At 39.0% G+C, this 23,568-nt stretch overlaps 1 protein-coding gene across 5 annotated transcripts in view; it reads right to left on the bottom strand.

The window, feature by feature from the left end:
• The window catches only part of Zbtb20 (zinc finger and BTB domain containing 20), a 795,981-nt gene extending 773,886 nt beyond the window's left edge, over positions 1–22,095 (bottom strand). For all 5 annotated transcript variants that reach the window (XM_057764033.1, XM_057764039.1, XM_057764031.1 and 2 more), the window contains exon 1: positions 22,032–22,095. The gene's annotated coding sequence lies outside the window, so the exon portion shown is untranslated. The remainder of the gene's footprint in view (positions 1–22,031) is intronic.
• Positions 22,096–23,568: the final 1,473 nt, after the last annotated feature.

The following is a 23,568-nucleotide window of genomic DNA, read 5'->3' as shown; positions in this document are numbered from 1 at the left end:
TATTTTCCTAACCAAAATGTTAGCAAGTCTCTTGCTCAAAAGTCTCTTTTGTTTTTTTAAAAATTTATTTAGTAACATGTATGTGTGTGCATGAGTATACATATGTGCAAGAAAGGGGTGCCAGACATCCTGGAACTGTAGTCATAGGCCACTGTGAGCTACCCCATGTAGGTGCTTGGAACTAAATACTGGTCCTCTGGGATAGCAAATGTTCTTAACAGCTGAACATGGCTCCAGACTTCACAATTCCCTTTTAAATGATAAAAAAAAAAACCTAATCAAAATTATTCCTTTGCATATTTCATGTAAATCCAAGTCAAATTACTACTGTGTGCAGTCCTATATTTGAGCTCCTTGGCTCTCCATGAACTTTAATTCAATCAAAAGGCACCACCACCCTTTTATGCCTTCAATTTTTTCTGATTCTCAATAAAATTCATGTTCCTGCTCTTCCGATGAATACTATACATCAACATTTCCTCTGTATTGATCTCCTCTATCCTACTGACCACACGTTCATAAAATAGCTGCACATCGTGATTAATATGTCTACATGATATATATTATTGCATTCTATTAAATATATCTCTAATGCATTACTTGATTAAGTACCTGAGTGTCCACTGACCCTCATTCCCTCCTTACCATAACCTTACCACAGGCCTGTGCTCACAAACCTAGATCACCTACCAACTACTGCTTACCCCTCCAAGTTCTGTCTCCTAATTTCTTTTGTTGCTTTTATTTTTGTTCTTTGTTTTGTTTTGTTTTGTTTTGTTTTCAAGACAAGGTTTCTCTGTAGCTTTGGAGCCTATCCTGGAACTAACTCTTGTAGAACAGACTGGACTGGAACTCACAGAGTTCCATCTCTGCCTCCCGAGTGCTGGGATTAAAGGCTTGTGCCACCATGGCCTGGCCTTGCCTCTTAATTTCCAATTTCAAAGTTTTACCTACTCTTGAATTGGTCAATCAAAATGTAAAAACCTAGTAAATTCATCTTAATACTCCAACCACTGAAAACAGGCATGATTTTCCCTAAAATCCTTTCACTGTTCCATTCCAAATGACCTGCACTCTGCAGTAGTTCTGTGTGTCAGAGCACCATACTCCTCTGTCTGTGCCATCTAGTAGGTTATTAAAGGCCCTTCCTCTCTTTCCTTCCTCAAATTTTCAATCCCCTAAGACACAAAACAAGCAAAAGGGAGACATTCTTAAAGACTCCTCATATATCAGTTCTTTGCAATGACTACTTAATGATGGAGGTGGGTCTTGTATTAATCTGTTGCTTTCATTGGTTAATTAATAAAGAAACTGCCTTGGCCCATTTATAGGCCAGCCCTTAGGTGCGTGGAGTAAACAGACAGAATGCTGGGAGAAAGAAGCTGAGTCAGGAGTCGCCATGATTCTCCCACTCCAGACAGACGCAGGTTAAGGTCTTTCCTGGTAAGCCAGCTCGTGGTACTACACAGAATATTAGAAATGGGTCCAAATGAGGAGCAGAAGGAGGGAGAACATGAGCAAGGAAATCAGGACCACGAGGCGTGCACCCACCCACTGTGACAGTGGAACTGATCTATTGGGAGCTCACCAAGGCCAGCTGGACTGGGACTGAATAAGCATGGGTTGAAACTGGACTCTCTGAACATGGAGGACAATGAAGGCTGATGAGAAGCCAAGGACAATGGCACTAGGTTTCGATCCTAATACATGAACTGGCTTTGTGGGAGCGTAGCCTGTTTGGATGCTCACCTTCCTGGGCCTGGATGGAAGTGGGAGGACCTTGGTCTTCCTGTAGGGCAGGGAATTTGGACTGCTCTTCAGTATCGAGAGGGAGGGGGAATGGACTGGGGGGAGGAGAAGAGGAGTGGGGATGGGGGAGGGGAGTGGGAGGAGGGGGCAATATGTGGGAGGAGGGGGAGGGGAATGGGAAACGGGGAGCAGTTGGAAATTTTAATAAAAAAAAAAAAAGAAATGGGTTAGATCAAAATGTAAGAGCTAGCCAATAAGAGGCTGGAACTAATGGGCCAGGCAGTGATTAAAAGAATACAGTTTCCGTGTAATTATTTCGGGGCATAAATAAGCCTTGCGGGCGCCCGGGTGCCGGAGACGCAGCCCTGCCACTCTTACTACAACAGAGTGGCGCCCAGCGTGCTAATGAACTCCATGTAAAACCTGAGAGGACTTGAAAAGGACACAGAGAGAATTTAGGACAGCTTTTTGCTGTTTGTGGGTTGCATGCGGCAAAGAAATTGTCCTGACTCAGCAACAGGAAAAAACTGGCTGTTTTAAAATGCCGGCTTTCTGGGCTGTGCCGCCATCACGATCTCTGTCTGGCTCCTGCGGGAGACAGAGTCTTTGAATGGAGCATTTGAAGTAAAGTGCTATGGCTTGCTTGATGGCAATGTGGACTGCTGTGTCTGGAACTGTGAGTGGCTCAGGGACACCAATTGGTTCTGAGGCAGGAGCAGCTCTGCTCTGCCATGCAGAACTCTGCTGGTCTCAGGCAGGAACTACCGTAATTACTATAATAACAGCGCAGTTAAAGTTTAGACTGGACAGGACACAGGCAGTACCATATTACCCCTACATGGTGCAACTTAAGTTTTTAAGAATTGCTTAACATTTTAAGAAATGCTCCTGGATACTAAAAAAATTACAGATTCACAATAGTACAGATTCAGACACTGTTGGATGAATGTACGTAGGCTTGAGAGAGATAAAAAAATATATATATAAAAAATAAAGTTAATGTCTTAAAAATAAAGGTAAAGTCTTTAAAGAGACAGAGTACAGATAGTTATAGATTAAAAGAAATAAAGAAAAATAAGCCATGTAAAAATAGAAATTCACAGAGAGTCTGGATTCTTTGTATTATTGTGTTTTCTTTAAAATTTTTGACTGTAAAGGAGCTAAGTGCAGAGAGACATTTCATTATATGGGCTGCCAAGCTAAACCAGAATGGATATAAGGGTATTATGATTTCAGAATTTGGGTCTAAGGATATGATGCTTTGGAGAGGGTCTTCTTTTGTTTTCACAGAGGATGAGACTCTGTGGATTGCGTCTATCCCAATATGGTATGATAGACCACGCCCTCCTGAAAGGTTGCTGTAAACACCTTCAAAAAATTACTTCACTCAACTGCCGAATGAGATGACCCTGACACACAGGTTATACCATGAAAGATCTAAATACAGCGCCCCCATTCAGCAGTAAGCAGTTTGGAGAGAAAAAACTGCGCCCATGTTCCCAAATATGGTTTATAAATGTTCTTTTACATTTAAAGGGGGATATTATATAGATATAAATAATTTGCATTGGTGTGGATTTTAAGGTCAATTTTGTTATATGTATATGTATTTCTGATATTAATTAAGGTATTGTGTAGTTCATTTAAAAATGTAACGTATATAGGTTGTTAATGGATAATCATCAATAATAGTCAAGCTTATAGTCATGTTATTTAGATTTTCTAGATGTGCATAGATATATTTTAGATAGGCATTCTTCATATCTTTCAAAGACTGCAGAATATGGCATTTAAAATATTTTAATAACTTAGGGCTTTTCATGATAATGAGACACGTCTGCTCCTGGCAGCACCAATCTACTTCAAGAGGAAGATGGGCACCGAAGAGGCTCCTTAAGGAGTTTGATAGCCATTTGGGCATGAAACTGCTCATGCCTGGACTGTTGCATAAACTGGACACAAAAAACCCGCAGAAAAAGAACTGCTAAACTTGCCTAAAGGTGAGATGGTCTTTCGGGGTTCCGGATTCATGAAAGAGTCTACAAGACATTCTACAGGACACAGCAGAAAATGACTGAACTGTCTTTGGAATTTTCCTGCTTCATGGAAATGTCTTTGGATACTATGGACCTGTAGGCCGAAGATGGATGCCCCAACGGTACAGAGGAACTTTGGGTGACTGTCCAGGCAGCAAGATGTCTCTGTCACTTCTAGAGTTTTCTTATTTCTTGTTTACTTAGGTAATATTATATCCTTCTGGAGTCTTTGATGGAGTTGAAGAATAAATAGATAGTTATAGTTTTCCTTAGTTATGATAAAAGATAAAGTAGATATAAATATTGTAACTGTAATTCTTGCTTGATAACTGTTTTGCTATATGTAATCTTACTATGTTAAAATGAGCCTTTCTTTTTGTTTAAACAGAAAAAGGGGAAATGATGGAGGTGGGTCTTGTATTAATCTGTTGCTTTCATTGGTTAATTAATAAAGAAACTGCCTTGGCCCATTTATAGGCCAGCCCTTAGGTGCGTGGAGTAAACAGAACAGAATGCTGGGAGAAAGAAGCTGAGTCAGGAGTCGCCATGATTCTCTCACTCCAGACAGACGCAGGTTAAGATCTTTCCTGGTAAGCTAGCTCGTGGTACTACACAGAATATTAGAAATGGGTTAGATCAAAATGTAAGAGCTAGCCAATAAGAGGCTGGAACTAATGGGCCAGGCAGTGATTAAAAGAATACAGTTTCCGGGGCTGGAGAGATGGCTCAGAGGTTAAGAGCATTGCCTGCCCTTCCAAAGGTCCTGAGTTCAATTCCCAGCAACCACATGGTGGCTCACAACCATCTGTAATGGGGTCTGGTGCCCTCTTCTGGTAACACAGACAGAATATTGTATACATAATGAATAAATAAATATTTAAAAAAAAAAAGAATACAGTTTCTGTGTAATTATTTCAGGGCATAAGCTAGCCATGCGGGCAGCTGGGTGCAGGGGACACAGCCCTGCTGCAGGTATTACAACAACTTAATGCCTTTGGGGGCATCCATTTTTCTTATAACCCAGACCCCTCCTCTGTATCCTGAGAAACTAAACAATCAGTATCTAGAGCAGTAGATTAGTAGTAAGCTAAATATGACTTTCTAAGAAAGCAGTGCTTGCCTATCTGACCATATGATTTATTTTAAAATCAAAATAGACAAACAAAATAGAAAACAAAAGAGGTAAGCATTTTAAAAACACAAAAGGATTAAGAACGGAGGCAGATTAACTTGTCAAAGAGGGTTTCATTGTAAGAAACAGTACACAGAAACACTTGTCAATTCTCTAATAAATATAATGCTATACAAGTTCTGGACACCTGAAAGAAGCAGGAGTAAATGAGTGAGAGAAGTTCCATCGGCTAAAGCTAAATATCAATTAAGATATGATGCATGTCACATATACAACCCACTGACTACTGACCCAGAAACCATCTATTCAACCCACAATTTTCAAGGCAATCTCCAGATTTCTCCAATACTACCAGCCTTTTCTTTTCTACTCCTTTCCAAAATTGGCTTTGATATTAATGGTCATTTTGATTCCCCAGAATAAAAATATATGATACTGAGACTAGATGGGTAAAAAGCTGAAGTCAACAGGTATCATAAAGCTACTTTTACTGAAGAATAACTGAAAAATTCACAAGGCATTGCTGATTAGCACTATAAACATATGCCACTGGAACTCATCACACACAGGAACCAAGCTACTCAACTACTCTTGGCCTTCCTCATCTTTAAAATGGGTAGAATAACATTAACTAGGAGCCCTATGACCCTAAGTATGTCAACCATTTAAACACTGTTCGGCACATAGTAATAAGACCTAAATTTATAATATGAATTCAATTTATAATAATGATCCAAATTGAACATGATCCAATTCACTAGCTTGCCTTTAAATTAATAAACAACTGCTTAATTAATATATACATATAATATATAAGAGATTATGATACAAACTTGAAATCAGGATAAATAGACTGAATTTGGATTTTCAAATGAATTAGTTTGAGTATTATAAAATCTATACTACATTTTGTTACTTCTTTTAGCTTTTAAATCTAATAGACTGGTATCATTAAGCCCTTATCCAAAATAAGTAGTTGCTTTCAACAAGTTTCAGATATTAAAATATACGTCTATATGTATATGCATGTATACATGTATATGGATTGCATATATACCTGTTTTTAAAACCATACTCTGTTGAATGCAGTAAGAAACACTGACATTCAAGGAAAAGAAAAATTTTAAAATTCTGAGCCATTTGTCTTTATATACATAAGTACTTATTACAAATGCTTATTAATTTTTTTTTTTGAGACAGGGTTTCTCTGAGCTTCCTGGAACTCACTCTATAGTTCAGGCTTGCCTTGAACTCAGAATTCTGCCTGCCACTGTCTCTGGAATAATGAAATTAAAGGCATGTGCCACTACCGCTTGGCTATAAATGCTTATTAACTTAAGCACTTGTATTGCTGATATAGGGCTAGTCAATCAACCAAGAACACAAAAAAAGAAGCCTTTTCTGAACAGACACTCACAAAAGACAGTAAGGCAACTCACTAAGGCTACAACAACAAATGTAGCCAGAGATGTGCTTCCCTTTAGAAAACTATTATAATTTCTATATAATGTACAAAAATCAACTTCAGGGAATAATTTACTAAAAGGCAGAAAAAACATCAACCATGAAAGACCGTAAGTATGACCTACTTCTACTAATTATCATACGCTAAAGAATATAAAAAGACAAGATATAAACTAAGAGATAGAAAGAGTATCCAGAACATAAAGAACTCACACAAACTAATAGGAAAGATACATACAATAAAAACAGCTGAAAATATGCGCAATCATTTCTGGAGGAAAAAAAAGTGTTCACAGTCAAATTGTTAAGTAGAAAATTTAAATCAAGACCAAAATGGATGTGTTTTATTCATGTAAGTGGTAAAATTTTAAAATTCTGACAGGACTATAAGACAAAAAGAATAAAGATGAACAGGAATATTATGTGTACCAATAGTGACCATACAAATGATTGACGTGACTTCAGAAAAGCAGTATGACAACCACTTGTAATATCAAGCATTACACACCTAAGAACAGCATCTCTAGTCTAAGTGCAGAACAAAGAAAATTACTTGAAAATGTCGGAAAGAAGCTAGAAACAAGACAGGTGATAAGTACACTGGGAATCTGTCACCCATTCTATATTCAAGAGAAAGCAAACTTTGAGTTACAATTATGCACAGTGTGGATCAATCTCAGTAATTAAATACTGAGCAAAATAGTGACAAGAAAAATGCAGCATGATGTAAAGATTTTACCTACGCTTATAAATGGCAAGTGCAAAATTTGACTTTTGCAGGGCATTAGTGGCACACACCTTTAATCCCAGCACTTGCAATACAGAAGCAGGCAGATCTCGTAGTTCAAGGCCAGCCAGGGCTACTCAGAGGAAACCTTGTCTTGTAAAACCAAAAAGAAGAAGAAAAAAATCAACTTTAAAAAGACAACAGATAAATGAACACAAATTTTAGAAGGTTAGTCATTAAGCCGAGAACGGTGTTGCACTTAGTAGGCTCAGGTGGGATGACTGTTATGAGTTCAGGACCAGGCTCATTTACATAGTTTTAGGGCAGCTTGGGCTACAGAGTAAGAATCTGACCCACCAAAACTAAATGACAAAAGAACATTAAAAATATTTTCCTATATTCATATACTGTCCTGTTCATATCAATATGTCCAAATTAGGAGAGGAGTAATATCCTAATATTTGTTTATTTTAGAAAAGAGATTGTTTTGTTCTCTGACTACAGAATATCATAATTAGAATTTTGTTTTCAAAACAGCTAAAAACTGAACTACATATTTGAAAAAATACTCCCAGATAAAAAGCAACCCAGCAATCAATGAAATGGAAAAATTGTTTAAAACCTTATACAGTATAGCTAACGTGGTTACCAGAGGACAACTAATAGCTTTAAAGTCCTCTCATGGGAAGACAGAAAGTAAACAATAACATGCTGTCTTAAAGATATTGTTCTTTTGGGGATTTATTTTTTGGGGGGTTTTTTTTTTTTTTTCAAGACAGGGTTTCTCTATAGCTTTGGGGCCTGTCCTGGAACTAGCTCTTGTAGACCAGGCTGAACTTGAACTCACAGAGATCCACCTGTCTCTGTCTCCAGAGTGCTGGGGTTAAAGGTGTGCACCACTACCTCCCGGCAAAGGTATTATTCTTATCATTGTAATCAATTAGCATGATATGTTTCCACTGCTTAGTCATATTTTTATTTCTACCTATATAAATCTTCTAAGAACCATTCTAATATTCTTTTGATCTGATGCTGGTATTACTCATTAGTATCTTACTTAGATTTTTACATTAAATTCTATGAGAAAATTCAACTACAATTCAACTATAATTTTTGTACATTCTTTATCAAAATGAAGTAGTACATGAAATGAAAAGATTCAAATACTTTTCAACAGCCTTAAATAATTTAAATTAAATGAAAATTACCTATTTCCTATAATCTTGCCACATTTCTCATTTTTTATTCCAGTTGGTATCTGGTTTCTATTCTTGTATCAATGTTCATAGTTTACAGTGAACTAAAGCAATTTGAGTTTCTATATCATACTGATCCTTCTAAACAGCAAATTTTAGAATTTGGTTTTTCCTGTTTTCGTGACCATTTTATTGATTTCATGTTTTAAAGACTCTTTCTTACTCTGTCTGGCCATCCTTCCTTTGCCTCAGATATTTTCTGTTCCATTACTTTCCAGGTGGGTATAATCAGAAGTGTTCTCTGTGAATCTGCAGTCTGGAAATGACGCTGCACTGTCTCCTGATTCCTGCACTGGTCACGCAGCATCAAGTCCTATAGACTCTGCTACTTCTCCCCTCTGTAAAAATCTGCCCTTTCTCTTTAGGAGTCATATCACACATTTTAAAATGTAGTGTTTTTATCATACTGCCCTTAAAGTATCACACTTCTTTCAGGTAAGACCACAAATCAGTAAGCCCTTTCAACCACACAGGGCTCCTGAAGGTCTCGGACTGCTGAGTGCTTTAGTGCTCAGTACTCTAGTATTGACTATGCACCCTCCTCTAGCAGCTCTAACTTCCCCTCTGTAGTTCTTAGTGCTCACAAGCTGTATTTCAAGAGCCTCCAAATTTGACCATCTTTATTCACGATTCCACATTTTATCTTTGTTCTCTATGAAGTTTGATACATCTCCTGATTTGCCCTTTTAGTTCACTAATTCCTATTTTTAAAAGGACACTGTTCTTTAACTCATTCATTGATTTATTCAACCGAGATGTTTCTTAGTATCTAAAATTCATTACTTGAATACTTTTTGGTGGTCTTTTTTTGTTGCTGTTGTTTTTCAGATTCGAGTTTCACTTACTTTTGCCAACAGGAAGCAGTAACTTGAGGTGTGTGCTCTGTTGTCCCACCTAACCTTGCTACCATGTGCTGCGATCTGCTAGCTTGCCATCTCACTGGCTCTCAACTCTGATAGCTGGAGTACTCTAAATGGCAGAAATAGCACAAAGGTGAAAAGCAGACAATTCCCTGGCAAAGCACATGGAAGACAATCTGCTCATCTACCTCTGCTTGCTTAGCATTGGGGACAGAAAAGATGCCATTTGGCTATTGAAGGGTGGGAGATTTGAATACTTAACGTGAATGAAGACTGATCAGAGCAGTTCAGAGGATTCTGAAGCCCAAATTTTTCTTCCAATGTCTGCTGTTTTTTGTTATGTACACTGAGCATCTCTCTCTCTCTCTCTCTTTCTCTCTCTCTCTGTATTTATTTATTATTTTTTTATTTTTAGTTTTTTTGAGACAGGGTTTCTCTGTGTAGTTTTGGTTCCTGTCCTGGAACTAGCTCTTGTAGACCAGGCTGGCCTCAAACTTACAGAGATCCGCCTGCCTCTGCCTCCCAAGTGCTGGGATTAAAGGCGTGCGCCGCCACCACCACCCGGTTGAGCATGTTTCTCTTAATTGCTCACACAACTGAAGGAAGAAAATGTTCAAAATACTGTTACTCTGCCCAAAGAGCCATGTCAGTTGTGCATTCAGAAAGACGCATCTCGTACTGGAGATGAAAAGGAAGAAATGCATGTACAGGTCAACTTGTTTTCAAATCCACAGACAGACAGACGTCTGGGAGTGAGGTGGAGTCTACAGACCTGAAATGTATTTGAATAGTGTTGTAACTGTTCCCTCAGATCAGCAGCTTCCTTGCAAAGCACATTCCTGAATACAGTATAAAACAAAAAAAAAAATGATGTGCTTTCCATACGCTCTCCAAAACAGATCTCAAAATATAGTACACCTACTAAACATCCTATGCGAACGTTAGTGGAATCCCACTCTTAATTATTCCAGGACAAAATTATCTTTTGTTTTGAACACAACTTCAAATCAATTTTCTATGAATTCAGTTAGGAGAAAAACAAATTTTAACTTTGGGCAATCAGATAAATTTTCCAAATGCTTTAGCAAGTCCTGCACATGTGAAAAAAGATGCCACTCACTATACAGATGTTCAAATGTCCCCCATGGTGCACATGACTTCACTATACAGATGTTCAAATGTCCCCACATGGTGCACATGACTTCACCTTCCATATTGTTTTCATTAACTACATTTTTGCTCTCTTTTTTAAAAAATATTTAAATATTTTTATTTAAAAATATTTAAATATTTTTTAATATTTAGGAAGGATATTTTTTAATATTTAGGAAGGATATAGGAAGGGAGGATACGGGAGCAGCGAAGTATATATCCTAACTAAGGGACCCATCTTAGGGTTGGAAAGAAACTTGACTCTAGAGGGGTTCGCAGGTGTCCAGGGAGATGTCCCCAGCTGGTACCTTGGGCAACTGAGGAGAGGGAACCTGAAATGACCCTATCCTATACTGATAAATATCTTACATATCACCTTAGAACCTTCATCTGGCGATGGATCGAGGTAGAGACAGAGACTCAATTTGGAGCAACGGTCTGAGCTCTTAAGGTCCAAATGAGGAGCAGAAGGAGGGAGAACATGAGCAAGGAAATCAGGACCACGAGGGATGCACCCGCCCACTGTGACAATGGAACTGATTTATTGTGAGCCCACCAAGGCCAGCTGGTCTGGGACTGAATAAGCATGGGTTGAAACTGGACTCTCTGAGCATGGCGGACAATGAAGGCTGATGAGAAGCCAAGGACAATGGCATTAGGTTTCGATCCTAATACATGAACTGGCTTTGTGGGTGCTTAGCCTGTTTAGAAGCTCACCTTCCTGGACATAGATAGAAGACCTTCGTCTTCCCGCAGGGCAGAGAATTTGGACTGCTCTTCAGTATCGAGAGGGAGGGGGAAAGGTGTGGGGGAAGGAGAAGAGGAGTGGGGATAGGGGGAGGGGACTGGGGGGAGGGGGCAATATTTGGGAGGAGGGGAGGGAAATGGGAAACGGGGAGCAGGTGGAAATTTTAATTAAAAAAGAATAAAAAAATAAAATAAAATAAAATAAAAAATATTTATTGATTGATTATGCATACAATATTCTGTCTGTGTGTATGCCTGCAGGCCAGAAGAGGGCACCAGACCTTATTACAGATGGCTGTGAGCCACTATGTGGTTGCTGGGAATTGAACTCAGAACCTTTGGAAGAACAGGCAATACTCTTAACCGCTGAGCCATCTCTCCAGCCCCATTTTTGCTCTCTTAATACCACAAATGATAAGGTGTCTAACTAGACCCAGTTTCTAAGTAACTCAGACAATAGAGTGAAATTAGTGAGAAACTTTAATTATATGAAAGTTTGTAGCCATTTCTTGTTTAAGAATTTAAAAGTTCATATAAAATGTTCAAAATATCAATTGCAGTCTCTGAAGGGCACAAAGTACTGTGGTTTATTGTCCTACTATCTAGATAGGAATCATGTCGGATATGAAATTTGGGTTTCATCCTTGAATCGGTAGGTAACGTAATGCTGTGTACTCTATCCCACACAATATCCTGAATTGATCCAAGTAGATTTGCCTTACCATTGATGGCGGTATCTGATATAGCTGATATATTTCTTTTCTGAATCACAGTAAATATAACTTTTATTGGAACTTCTGCCATGATAGAATTTCATTAAGTAGTTAAAAGGATGAGGGACCATAAGCATGTGTAAAGTTGTCTAGCTAGGGAAAAGCTGAGAATGTTTATAGGAAGTAATGACAACTTTCACAATATTAAATTTGAGCCAAAATCAGGTGAAAATAAGAAAATGAATAACTATTAAGCAAGACATTCATCAAATAGATGTAAAATATTCTGACCAACAACAAGTCCCTTTTGTGTGACAAGTACCAATACAGCACTAAGGTTATCAAGATAAACAAAACACTACGTGTCCTTAAAAGGCTGCAGCTCAATGTGATGTGACTAAATGTTACCTTTCTCAAATGGTGTAAGTGAAGTTAGGTAGCAGTTAAACTATACTTGAAACACCAAATTAAATCAAATTTATGTTACACAAGAGCTGTCCTATTTTGGATAGCAAAACACTAAAATACATGAGAGAGAGAGATCACCTAAGAGTACAGAAAAAGAATCACCATTTTCGTTTGGCTCTTATACTCTTTGGTGTACTTTAAAATGAGCATCAAAACTGTAACACGGAATATCTGAATGAGTTACTTTATAATGAACATCAGAGCTGTAAAGAATATCTGTCCACTTTTCCTATACTGGCCTTTAGCTAAGAAGGCCTACCTTCCCAATAATGCTTTGTTCATAACCCCTTTCCAGAACAAGAAATTTTATTATAAGCCCAAGTTTTCAAAGGTACTTCTCTGAAAATTCGTTACATAAAGGATAGTAAAATACAAACAACACAGCCATTAAGAAGACTAGGTACCACAGTATGTCAAAAGAACAAATACAAAAGTACCATTCACAGTGAGCCTGAAGAGAAAAGCTGCCATGCATGAGTTAGATGTTAAAAAAAAAAAATGTTAGCAGTACAGTACCTTTTCAGTGATATAACAGTGATAAACCATACAAAATTACTGTTGCACTTTATTTCATAATGTGCTAAAGTCAGAGTATGAATAAACATCTGAAACACAGTCACAAGGAAGAGTCAAACCGCAGAGGAGCTGCTTCATCCATTCATTCTCTCAGTATTCAAAAGTTAGAGCTTAACATGTGTAGACTTAGCAGAATAAGCACAGCATCTCTGAAAAGCATGTGATGCCTGCAGTACCTTACAGACAAGAGGATAAATGAGTGGCTGGTTTGAATTAACTATTTGAAATAGTAATTAACTTTAAAAGATTATGTTGCAGGCATGGTGGCACAGATCTTAATCATAGCACTCAGGAGGAAGAGGCAGGCAAATCTCTGTTAACTGAGGAACAGCTTGGTCTACACAAGTTTCAGGCCAGTCAGTGGCTACATAATGAAAATCTGTCTTAAAATCATGTAAGTACTTTACTTTTCATTCACTGGCATTGACTATTCAAAATAATCCAAACTCATATACACTGATTTTATCCAAGCTGATAATATGAATTGTATTTAGCATATATATTATACTGTCAAATAGAACTGAACCTCCGTTTGGCTAATGGCATCAAGGAAAAACTAAAAGTACATACAAAACTTCTAGACTCTCCGATGACATGCTTGGCAGAGCCTAGTTTAACTCTGTGAACGTAAAGATGAAAGACCAAAACCTAAATTTCATAATGAACTAAATAAAATTAACATATCAGATCTTTCACCTCCCATATCCATAAAAACCTCACGAACAAGTGCTTTTGAAAACTGGATTCTAAACAGACTCCTACAGATTCCTCCAGAAACAGTTCAACATTGGGTGACACAGATTAGACAATAAATAGGTGGTTTACCAAACCACTTACTATAATAAATTGCTTTTTTCTACAATGCAATTAAACTTATTGCCTAACTCTAGGCTAGTGTTATCAAGACCCACTCCCCAAAAAGAAAATAAAAAATAAAACATGTCTTTGTATTGCAAACTCTAGGTGACTCATGTAATCACTGGTTCTTGGTTACTCAAATGGTTTATTTAGTTTTTCTTTTCAACCTAGTACTCCGTTTTTCCTTTTTCCTGCTTCTACAGCCTGCTTTAATATGCAATTACTTCACTGTTAGTCATAAAACCAAATCAGATAGTATATATGGAATTCATTTACTGTTCAAATGGGATAAATTCCCTCTCAAAATACATAATTCTACAGAGTTTAAATGTAAAGCTAGAGTCTACCATAGTAGCTAATACTCCTACTTACAAGTCTTGCCCCTTGAGTCTCCAAACCTAGTATGCTTTTCATAAAGTTACCAGCACTAATCTGGGCAGGCACTGGACTCAGAATGAGACTGGTGATTATGGCTTACATTCATTAGAGTGATGTTTGAATTTTAAATCATATCTGCTATATACTAGTTATGTAACTTTGAATATCATTTCCCTTTCTTAGCCTTAGTTACATTTATGAGTGAGATAATAAAGGTTCTTATTTCATAGAAATGTGGAATTAATGTGAAAGAATGCAGATACAATCCATGCACAGCTCAAAGTAAACATTCAATATTGTGGACTCCAACTGCTAGCATGGTTATTTTTTATTAATTTTATTTAACTCTATATTTTTCTCTCTTTCCCTCTCTTCCTCTCCCCACCAACCCTCTCCCATGGTCCCCATGATCCCAATTTACTCAGGAGATCTTGTCTTTTTCTACTTCCCATGTAGATTAAATCCATGTATGTCTTTCTTAGGGTCCTCATTGTTGTCTAGGTTCTCTGGAATTGTGATTTGTAGGCTGGTTTTCTTTGCTTTATGTATAAACACTACTTATGAGTGAGTATATATAATTGTCCTTCTGGATCTGGGTTATGGTGGTTATTTTTATTGACACCATTTAATATGAGAATAAAAACTTAATTTTCCTTTCAATGTGATTGATTGCCACTAAAAATTCTGCTTATCTTCTTCAGGCACATCTACAATAATTCTAAAATACATGTGTAGAATTTCATTTAATGTTCCCAAATATTTCTCTCAATCACAATTATCTTTTCAACATTTACACACATCAAAACATACCAGTTTTTGAACCACATGGTTGATCCATAATTTTTCTTGAAACTCCTATTAGAAAAGTTACTGTAAATGGCCCTATGAAATGACTGTAAAATGCTCCATGATTAGTAATCAGGAACCATTGGAAGTGTGGACAGGTGTAGGAAAGAGGAAGGATTCAGAACTGTATGTATTTCTGCAAATGATGTTTGCATTTGTAAATAGGTGTTGTTTAATAGCTTTAAGTTCTCATAACCATTCATACGAACAAAAGAAATATATGTCAATTAAAGAAACTGACTGAACTTTTAAATGAAAACCCCAAGGTTATTATAAAACAATGATCTATTAATTCTTTTCACATGAATTACAAGCAGTGATATTTCAGTATACAACAATGTAGTGTTTTCAAAGCCTTTTCTATCACAGATTCTTTCCACTATTCTACACCAAAAAAAATCAGATTTCTTTACTTTTATTATCATTCCTCTTATGTGAATCTATTCCTGGATGGGTATAATGTAGGATCGAAAATCAAATACAATAATTAAACATTACAAGTTAAATAAAATCAACATGGAAATGGGGCTTAGATACTCAATTATTAGAGTACGGGTATAAAAGCCAAACTCACCTTTCTTCCTTGAAGATATGTATCTATTCATTGAGACATTTATTGTATAGAATTAGAAAATGAGTGCTAGATAACTCATTCTATTATTGCCATCTTTCTTCAATTAAGCAACTTCATGCTGGATACAAAGAATAATCAATAAATCCTATTATTAATGTAGCTTCCTGAACTAGAATGAGTTTGTAGAAAAATTTATAAATTTATTCTTACTTATTATAAAAGATAACAAGTAACTAATATTGTATCTACATTTATAGTGTGCTGTTTTTGAAAGCAAGTATCACTATTTTGAGACATATTACATATAACAGAACATGCCAAAGGTCATACAATTAGTCAACAGCAGCCTCTACTAACAAGATATCCAGATTTTTGACCATATGCAATGATGTAAAAGAATTAAAGTTTAATATGAGAAGGACTGAAAAGGCAGATAATTTCATAAGTTTTAAAGTCCTCCTCTGACAGCCTTCCTCAGGACCCAGCAATACCACTTTTGGGTATATATCCAAAGGATGCTCAATCATACCACAAGGACATGTGCTCATCTACGTTCATAGCAGCACTCGTTGTCATAGCCAGGATCTGGAAACCACCTAGATGCTCCTCGACCGAAGAATGGAAGAGGAAAATATGGGACATTTATACAATGGTGTACTACATAGCAGAAAAAATAATGACATCTTGAAATTTGCAGGCAACTGGATGGATCTAGAAAACTTCATATTGAGTGAGGTAACCCAGACCCAGAAAGACAAATATCATATGTACTCACCCATAAGTGGCTTTTAGACATAAAACAAAGAAAATCACCCTACAATTCACAACCCCAGTGAACGTAAACAACAATGAGGACCCTAAGAGAGACATACTAGATTAATCTATATGGGAAGTAGAAAAAGACAAGATCTCCTGAGCAAATTGGGAGCATGGGGGCCATGGGAGAGGGTTGAAGGGGAAAGGAGAAGAAGGGAGGAGAAGAGAGAAAAAAGTATAGCTTAATAAAATTAAATAAATAAATTAAATAAAACCCTCTTCTGAATTTAATTAAAACATTTTACTTAACTATCTATTAACAGGGAAATAATTTTAAAAGACCAAAATTGGCTAGAATTAATGAAAATTTATATGTGTGTATCTATATATACATACATACATATATACGTATATTAATGAAAACTTATATGTGTATATATAGATACACACACATATATACGTTTAATATATATATAAAACATATATATGTTTAATAGAAACCACAGAAAAGGACATCTCTAATGTCTAAAGAAAGCTAGAGATGTATTGAGCATGAGAAAGAGAGGGCTGGGTAAGAAAGAAGGTAAGGAAAAGGGGAAGCAAGGGGGGGAATAAAGAAGGGAGGTACCATGAGAGAGGGGAAGAAAGGAAGGACAGAGGGAGGGAGGGAGGGAGAGAGGAGGGGAGGGAGGGAGGGAGGGAGGGGTGAGATATAAATACAATGGCCAGTTTGATTTAGTTTTGTCAATCATTAGAGGCTCTTATGGCTCCTTTTACAATGGCAATCAGAATTCTAAAAATGAAGGTACAGAGAAAATGAATTTCTGATCATTTATAAAAAAGCCCCAAAGTAGAAATAGGCAAATCTCAAGAAACTTACCAATGATAGCATGATAATGGACACCAAGAAATGCAAATCTAAAAATACCAATCTTTTTAGTCTTTTGTTAAACAAAAAAATTTTTCTTTAAAAATAAAAATCAAAAGCAATGGAAAAGAGATTTAGTATACTCAACTCTAAACTGTGTGTATATTTTTCCTGAAGTGCATATTCATGAGCTGACAATAAAGGCAGGCTGGCTGCTTTGTTTGACTATAGTTCTGTTTACTTCATACTGTCAAGAGTAGATTTTGACACTCAGTATTAATATTGCTATTTTTATTGATATAATCAGCACTGCTATAAATAATTTCTTGCCTGCTATATCTAAGTATATCATTATAAACAGCAATATTAAGACATCTTTTCCTTAGATGGTACTTCAGAAATAGGCTGCTGACCTAAGAGCCAAGGTGACCTCAAGATATAGAAATTACTGGGAAAAAATAATAATGCTGCCCTGTCAATAGAGACTGTTTTGTGTATGATTTCACTAAACAAACTAGTTTATATTTGTTTGAAACTGAAGTTTCTCACCAATCTGCTGTTTCAATTTCACATCACACCATATTGTACCTAAAACAGGCAATCTGGATTCCTATTGCTACTTTTTTTTCTTCCAAACAGCTCAGGAATTTGCTTAAATATAAAGCTTGACTCTATAAAGAAAAAAAAATTAAGACACCCAAAATTGAGACTGGATGGGTGAAAAAAAGCATGTTTGAAATCATTTGTATAATTGCTAGCGGGTGGCCAAACCACTTGTGAGTTTTTGATCATTACATGAAAGCAAAATCAAAACATATTTTATCTTGCCTCTAGATCTCATCAGCTGTGACAATAACCTTATCTGGCCTTGAATGGTTTGTTCATAAAACAAAGTGAGGTCACTGACCCAGTACACACTCAATACAGAGTATGAAGGCCAAAACAAAGTGACAATACAATTCAAAACAAGTTTGTAGAGATTTTAGACTAGTATATTAAAACCTCCCTTTGTCTCTATCACTTGACAGATGGTTAGCCCTCACACTGCCTAGTATCTCTGGCAAAGAAATGACTATGTCTAGCCAATAACACCCCAAATTTTGACTTAAAATGCACTGTACTCAGACTTAGACTTACCTTAGAAATGTGAATTCTAATACAATTAGTCATGTTGATTTTATTATAAAACTTGACACATGTCAGGATCTTATCTTTTGTCCCAATCATCTTGTGCAGACTCCAGCTCCACAAGCTTCTCATCTTAGTTTTCATTCATTTTATGCACTGCCTGGTAGTCATGCTTTTAAAACTTCCGCAATAACATCTTAGCCCAAAGGATTATAAAATTTACAGAGATTTAATTAGCTTGTGTTTCTATGTGCTCACAAAAAAGTTCTGGTAACCAACAAACTGTGTCAAACAAAATCACTTGATAACACTGAAAACATTCCATGTCAAGGACCACAGGGCAAGAGAGGGTTTACCCAGCACTACACTGTGTCTTTCTTCATAAACCATTCATCTGTAAACGCATACTCACATATACACACACTCATCAACCATTCCTACTAGAATGAGGAAAACAGTTTTTTAACATTCTTTTCACCACTCCTCTACAAGAAAATTCAGCTGAAGTGATTCTACTAGTTTTAAAATCTGGTTTTTTCCTCAGCCCTCTTATGTAAGCCAAGTATATACAAGGATGTGTACACATACCAGCAAGAAGCAGTGACCTATAGTTAGCTAAAACCTTTATATTCCCTTACTAAAACTACAACGCAAAAGATTGATATACCTGATTTTTCAAGTACATTCCTTGAATAAATCCTATGCAAAAAATTACCATGTACTTTAGGATCTGTTTTATCACTCTGCTAACAAGACCATGCTACATAGGAACTTTACAGTAAATGTGAAGCCACAAGATTTTACTGCAAAGCAAAATTCCATTTATTCCAAAGACATGATCAAAATTATGAATGATTTAAAATCCCTATCTGTCAAAGATTGCTGAAATTTTATGAAAATATTCCACAATAACAAAGACCACAAATAATTTAAATAAACTGAGTTCTTCCTCTATTATTTGGCAATCGTAAACATGTTCTACACCTTCAAACTTGTTAAGTTTTTTAAAACTCTAGTTTGTAAAACACAAAAGCAGCTAGATTTCTGAAGTTTAACTATTTAAAAAAAAATCTCTTAGCGATGTGGAGTATATAGCAGTATGGGGCATGATGATGAAGCTCCACAAGGGCCAACAATCTACCCTTTGCTTCACTGTCTCAAGTATCCAGAACTGTCTTCCACGAGCTGATGCTGCCGCCACCCATGTAAGAAAAACAGGATTAGTTCACTTCCATATCACAAATGTTTGAGAAGTTTCTCCTTACCACTTAACCTGAAGAGATTTGAAATAATTTAAAATTCATTTGTTATAAATCATTTACAAGAATTTAGTTGTAGCTTTTATTGTTTTTCTAAAATGCTCTCGTTATTCCGTCTAGGCTTTCATTTAGGAAGTCCATTTGTCTATAAAGTCTCCTGAAAACTTGCACAAATGACACAAAAATAATTCATTTAAAATGATTTTTCTCCTCTATTTTCTTCCTATATCAAGGAATCAAATTTTTATAGGCAAACGGGAATAGGCAATGTGTCTCAAAACTTTTCCACCTAAACAGGAAAAAGGCAGACATCAAATCTAACAGTCCTAAGCCACTACTCTAGCTCTCAGGATAAAATGCCTCTCTTCCTCCATCATTGCACTACTTTCAAATTGTACCTAGCCAATAAACACCACATCTGTATCTCTATTTTCTTGGTATAGTGATAGTCCCAAAATGTTGGCCTACCTAGACAGATAAATATAAAGGCAACTTCCATGAAATGGGTAATTCTTAATCATTTGTAAGCTTCTTTCTCTAGCCCAACAACATTAGAAGTAAATCGGGAAAGGGCATCATTGCTTTGGAGTCTGGTAGGCAGTATATCTGTCACCTGATCGTGACACCTAAAGGCGTGCATGTCATTCATTGTAAGACCTGAAATCAAAGCCCAAAATACCCCATTGCCTGACTAAGTCGCTCAGCCGTTTCCAGAAAACTTCACTTTTCTACTCTTCATCTGTTCAGTACCATTTGTCCTCAAACATAAAGCTCTGCAACCCCAATCCTGGGATCTTACGCTAGAGGACAGACTGGAACCAGCAGGGATTCAACAACCATTCGAAACCTTGCTTGGGAGGATTGAAGAGGCGATGGCACTGGCGTAGCACCATGTACTACTACCTGTGTATGGACTCGGATGAGTTAGTAAGAATTCCATGGAGCAAGGGGATGAGACTCAGTGACCTGTTTGTTGGCTTGTTTCTTCCTCCGTTTCCTATGAGCCGAGTTATACTTAATTGTAAAGCAAAACTACAGAATGCAGTCAAATCCTGACATGTCACACACATTTGTGGACAGGCAGAGAGGGTGGGGTCTATTCCCAGGATCTGGAAAAAGGTCCTTGAGACAGGAGCTGAACCAGAAACAAAAGCAAATTATCTGGGAATTTAAGTTGTCAGTGACTCCTCGAATTCAGAGCTCACACTATTTTCCACAAAACGATATTTGTATTTTTTTAAGTTTTTCAAAGGCAACAAGTTGCATCAGTAACTCAGAACACTGTTCACTTGAAAACACTGTATACTCTGAGATTCTGATCAGCAGAGATTCCCACGTGGCCAGAGTGAAAACATTCCACGTTAGTCACATTCGGTACTTTTAGTGTTTAAAAAATAGTAAAGGCAATTTTCCCTGTCTACAAAGGTAACATGTTCAACTCAAGTCTGGGCCAATGATTCTGAGGACAGTACTACACACCCACAGGCTTCCAAATTTTTTCCTATCCCATTCAGCTTTCTGCTAGAGACCTGTCATGCCTCGGCCGACCTCATTTGACCCGGTTAGGAGTAAGAGATCATCGGATTACCGAGCTAGGTAGTGTAGCTGTACGCCATATTGTGTTTTTCGCTAATGTTTATAGTCTGTGTGTGCGCCTAACATATGCTTGTGCAAGTGTGTTTATCAATATAACTTTTACGAAATCCTTGCCTCCTGCCTCTTCTGCATCCTTAGGAAGGGGAGGGGCTGAAGGGGACCCAGAGAGCCACACACAGAGAAAAGCATTAAAAACAATTAAGAAGACCACGTTTGAACTTCAAACGCCCCCCCCCCAATATTTGGGGGTGGGCTGGTTTTTGTTGTTTTGTGTCTCAAGGTATGAAAGACCGTTAACATTTTTCCTAACTATTCTCGAAGTAGCCCAGAGGCGAGAGGAGGACAGGGCTCATCTCTTGCCAAGCGCGGAGCCAGCCGAGCGGGCGGGGCCAACCGTCCCGCCCCGGGTTCACTAGGAGCCGGTCATCCGCGCGGGCGGACAGCGAACGGGAGGAGAGAGGGAGGGAGGGAGAGGGGGAGGGAGAAGAGAGGGGCGGGAGCCGGCGGCGCCAACAGCTCCGGAGCCCCGGCCAGTGCCCCTCAGCTCCTCTTCTGGAAAGCCGCGGCTCCAGGCGCGGGGAAGAGAGGAGAGAGAGACACGACACCGTGGCAGCGACCGGACGCCCCGCCCGAGCTGGCCGCCGACCCTCCCCGCAGGGTCGCGCGAGGCCGCGGGGAGGGCGCGAGGAGGGGCGGCGGGAGGGCTGACGGGGCGGGGCCGAAGCCCCGGGCTGCGGCTCGGAACTCGCGCCGCGGCCCCACCCCGCCCCCTCCTCCGAGGCCCGCCACCCCCGACTCCCGACGACTCGCAGACGCCCGGCCGCGCTCCGCAGGCACACACCCCTCCCTCCCGCCCGCCCCACAACAAATTAGAGTTTTTGGCGTTACCTCCTCGCGCTCTTTAATCTTCTTTCCTCAACTCCTAAACTTCCCCCCGCCCCTACTTCTTCGGCTGAAGGCCCACATTGGGCGCCTGAAGCCGCGAACCTCCAGCTTGGACGACTATTGGGTGGATCTCATGCCACTCTGGGCTTCAACGGTCCAATAACGATTGGACGGCCCTCGTGAGGTTGCCGCCCATAAACAAAATGCACTCTTCCTCCTCCCCTCCGCGGCCCCGCCCCTAACTGCCCCTTCCCTCATCTCTGTCATCTTTGATTGGCCTACGAGGCACCCAATCCGCTATCTCAGACATCGATTGGTGGGCGGAAACTTCATTCAGAACATTTTTAACAGCCTATTGGTCAATGGTCGCAACCCCTGCCGCCCACCAGCGCCCTGTGGAGAGCGGCCAGTCGTCCCTCCTTGTTCAGTGATCCAAGAGCTGGGATACTATTGGCTGACAGAGGCCGTCAGACCGGACTGTAGTGACCAGTGATTGGCCGAGACAGACACGATCAAGTTTGGTTGTTTACTCCACCGCTTCCCCTCCCTCCTCCTCCAGGTTCCCGCCCCCTCCCGACTGCTTTTACTTTCTACGCATTTCTATTTCCTCCTTTATTTATTTATTTGTGATAAACTTAAATGACCCGAGGATAGAGGCGGGACTCGGAGAGTGGCTGGAGGATGACGGGCGGCGGCCTGGGGCCAATTGTCGCGGGGGCTGCGGGGTGAGGGGCAGCGGCGGCGGCCAGTGAGAGGCAGGTGTCTGCCGCGCGCCGCCTATGGAGCCGGGATGCCCCAGCGGAGGCGGCGGTTACCCGCTGTCTGGCGCGCCGGGATGGGGCGGGAGAAGTGGGGGGGCGGGGGAGATGGGGTGGGGGGGTACGGTGCAGGGAGGAGGGATGTCGCGGTTGCCGGCCGCGGCTGTCCGAGCGGGCGGGAGGCTCCCAGCGGTGGGAGGGAGCAGCGGCCCTGGACGCCAGAGGCCGAGCCTTGCTGGGACTCCGAGCGAGTGTGTTCCTACAGAAAAATACCATGTAAAACAGTCTGCAGAGAGCCGCCTTTAATATCAATGAGGATTTATTATCCTACCGGAAAAAGCAGATTATGTTTCTTATTACTAAACGCCTGAAGTACTGACGACCCAACTGGAGCCCACAAAATTCAATATCCTGGGAGCGAGGAGGAATAAAGCAACACGGAAAATTAAATGCAGTTCAGATGCTCCAATAAAACCTTCATCTTCATCCATTTGTCACTCAGCTCAGTACTCCCCAGAGCCAAATTCTAACAAATACTGGTCAGGCAAGGGCGGGGTAGAGGAGGAAGGGGGGTGAGAGGCCCGAGGCCAGCAGGAAGCCAAGGATAGATTCCTGAAAAGAATTCCTTAAAAGGACTAAGATGGAAAAAAGAATAGCTTTTCACTCTACAAAGAAAAGGCATTCCTGACGAAATAAAAAGTAGTACTTTTTAGGGAGCTTAGCTGTCACTAAAGGGATTCGTCAGAAACACAGGCATACAAAGAAACTGCTATTTGTAATAT

This window comes from Chionomys nivalis, chromosome 3 (assembly GCF_950005125.1).
Source record: "Chionomys nivalis chromosome 3, mChiNiv1.1, whole genome shotgun sequence".
NCBI lineage: Eukaryota > Metazoa > Chordata > Mammalia > Rodentia > Cricetidae > Chionomys > Chionomys nivalis.
Note: the sequence above shows the minus strand (reverse complement) of the source record. Positions and strands in the feature narration are given on the sequence as shown.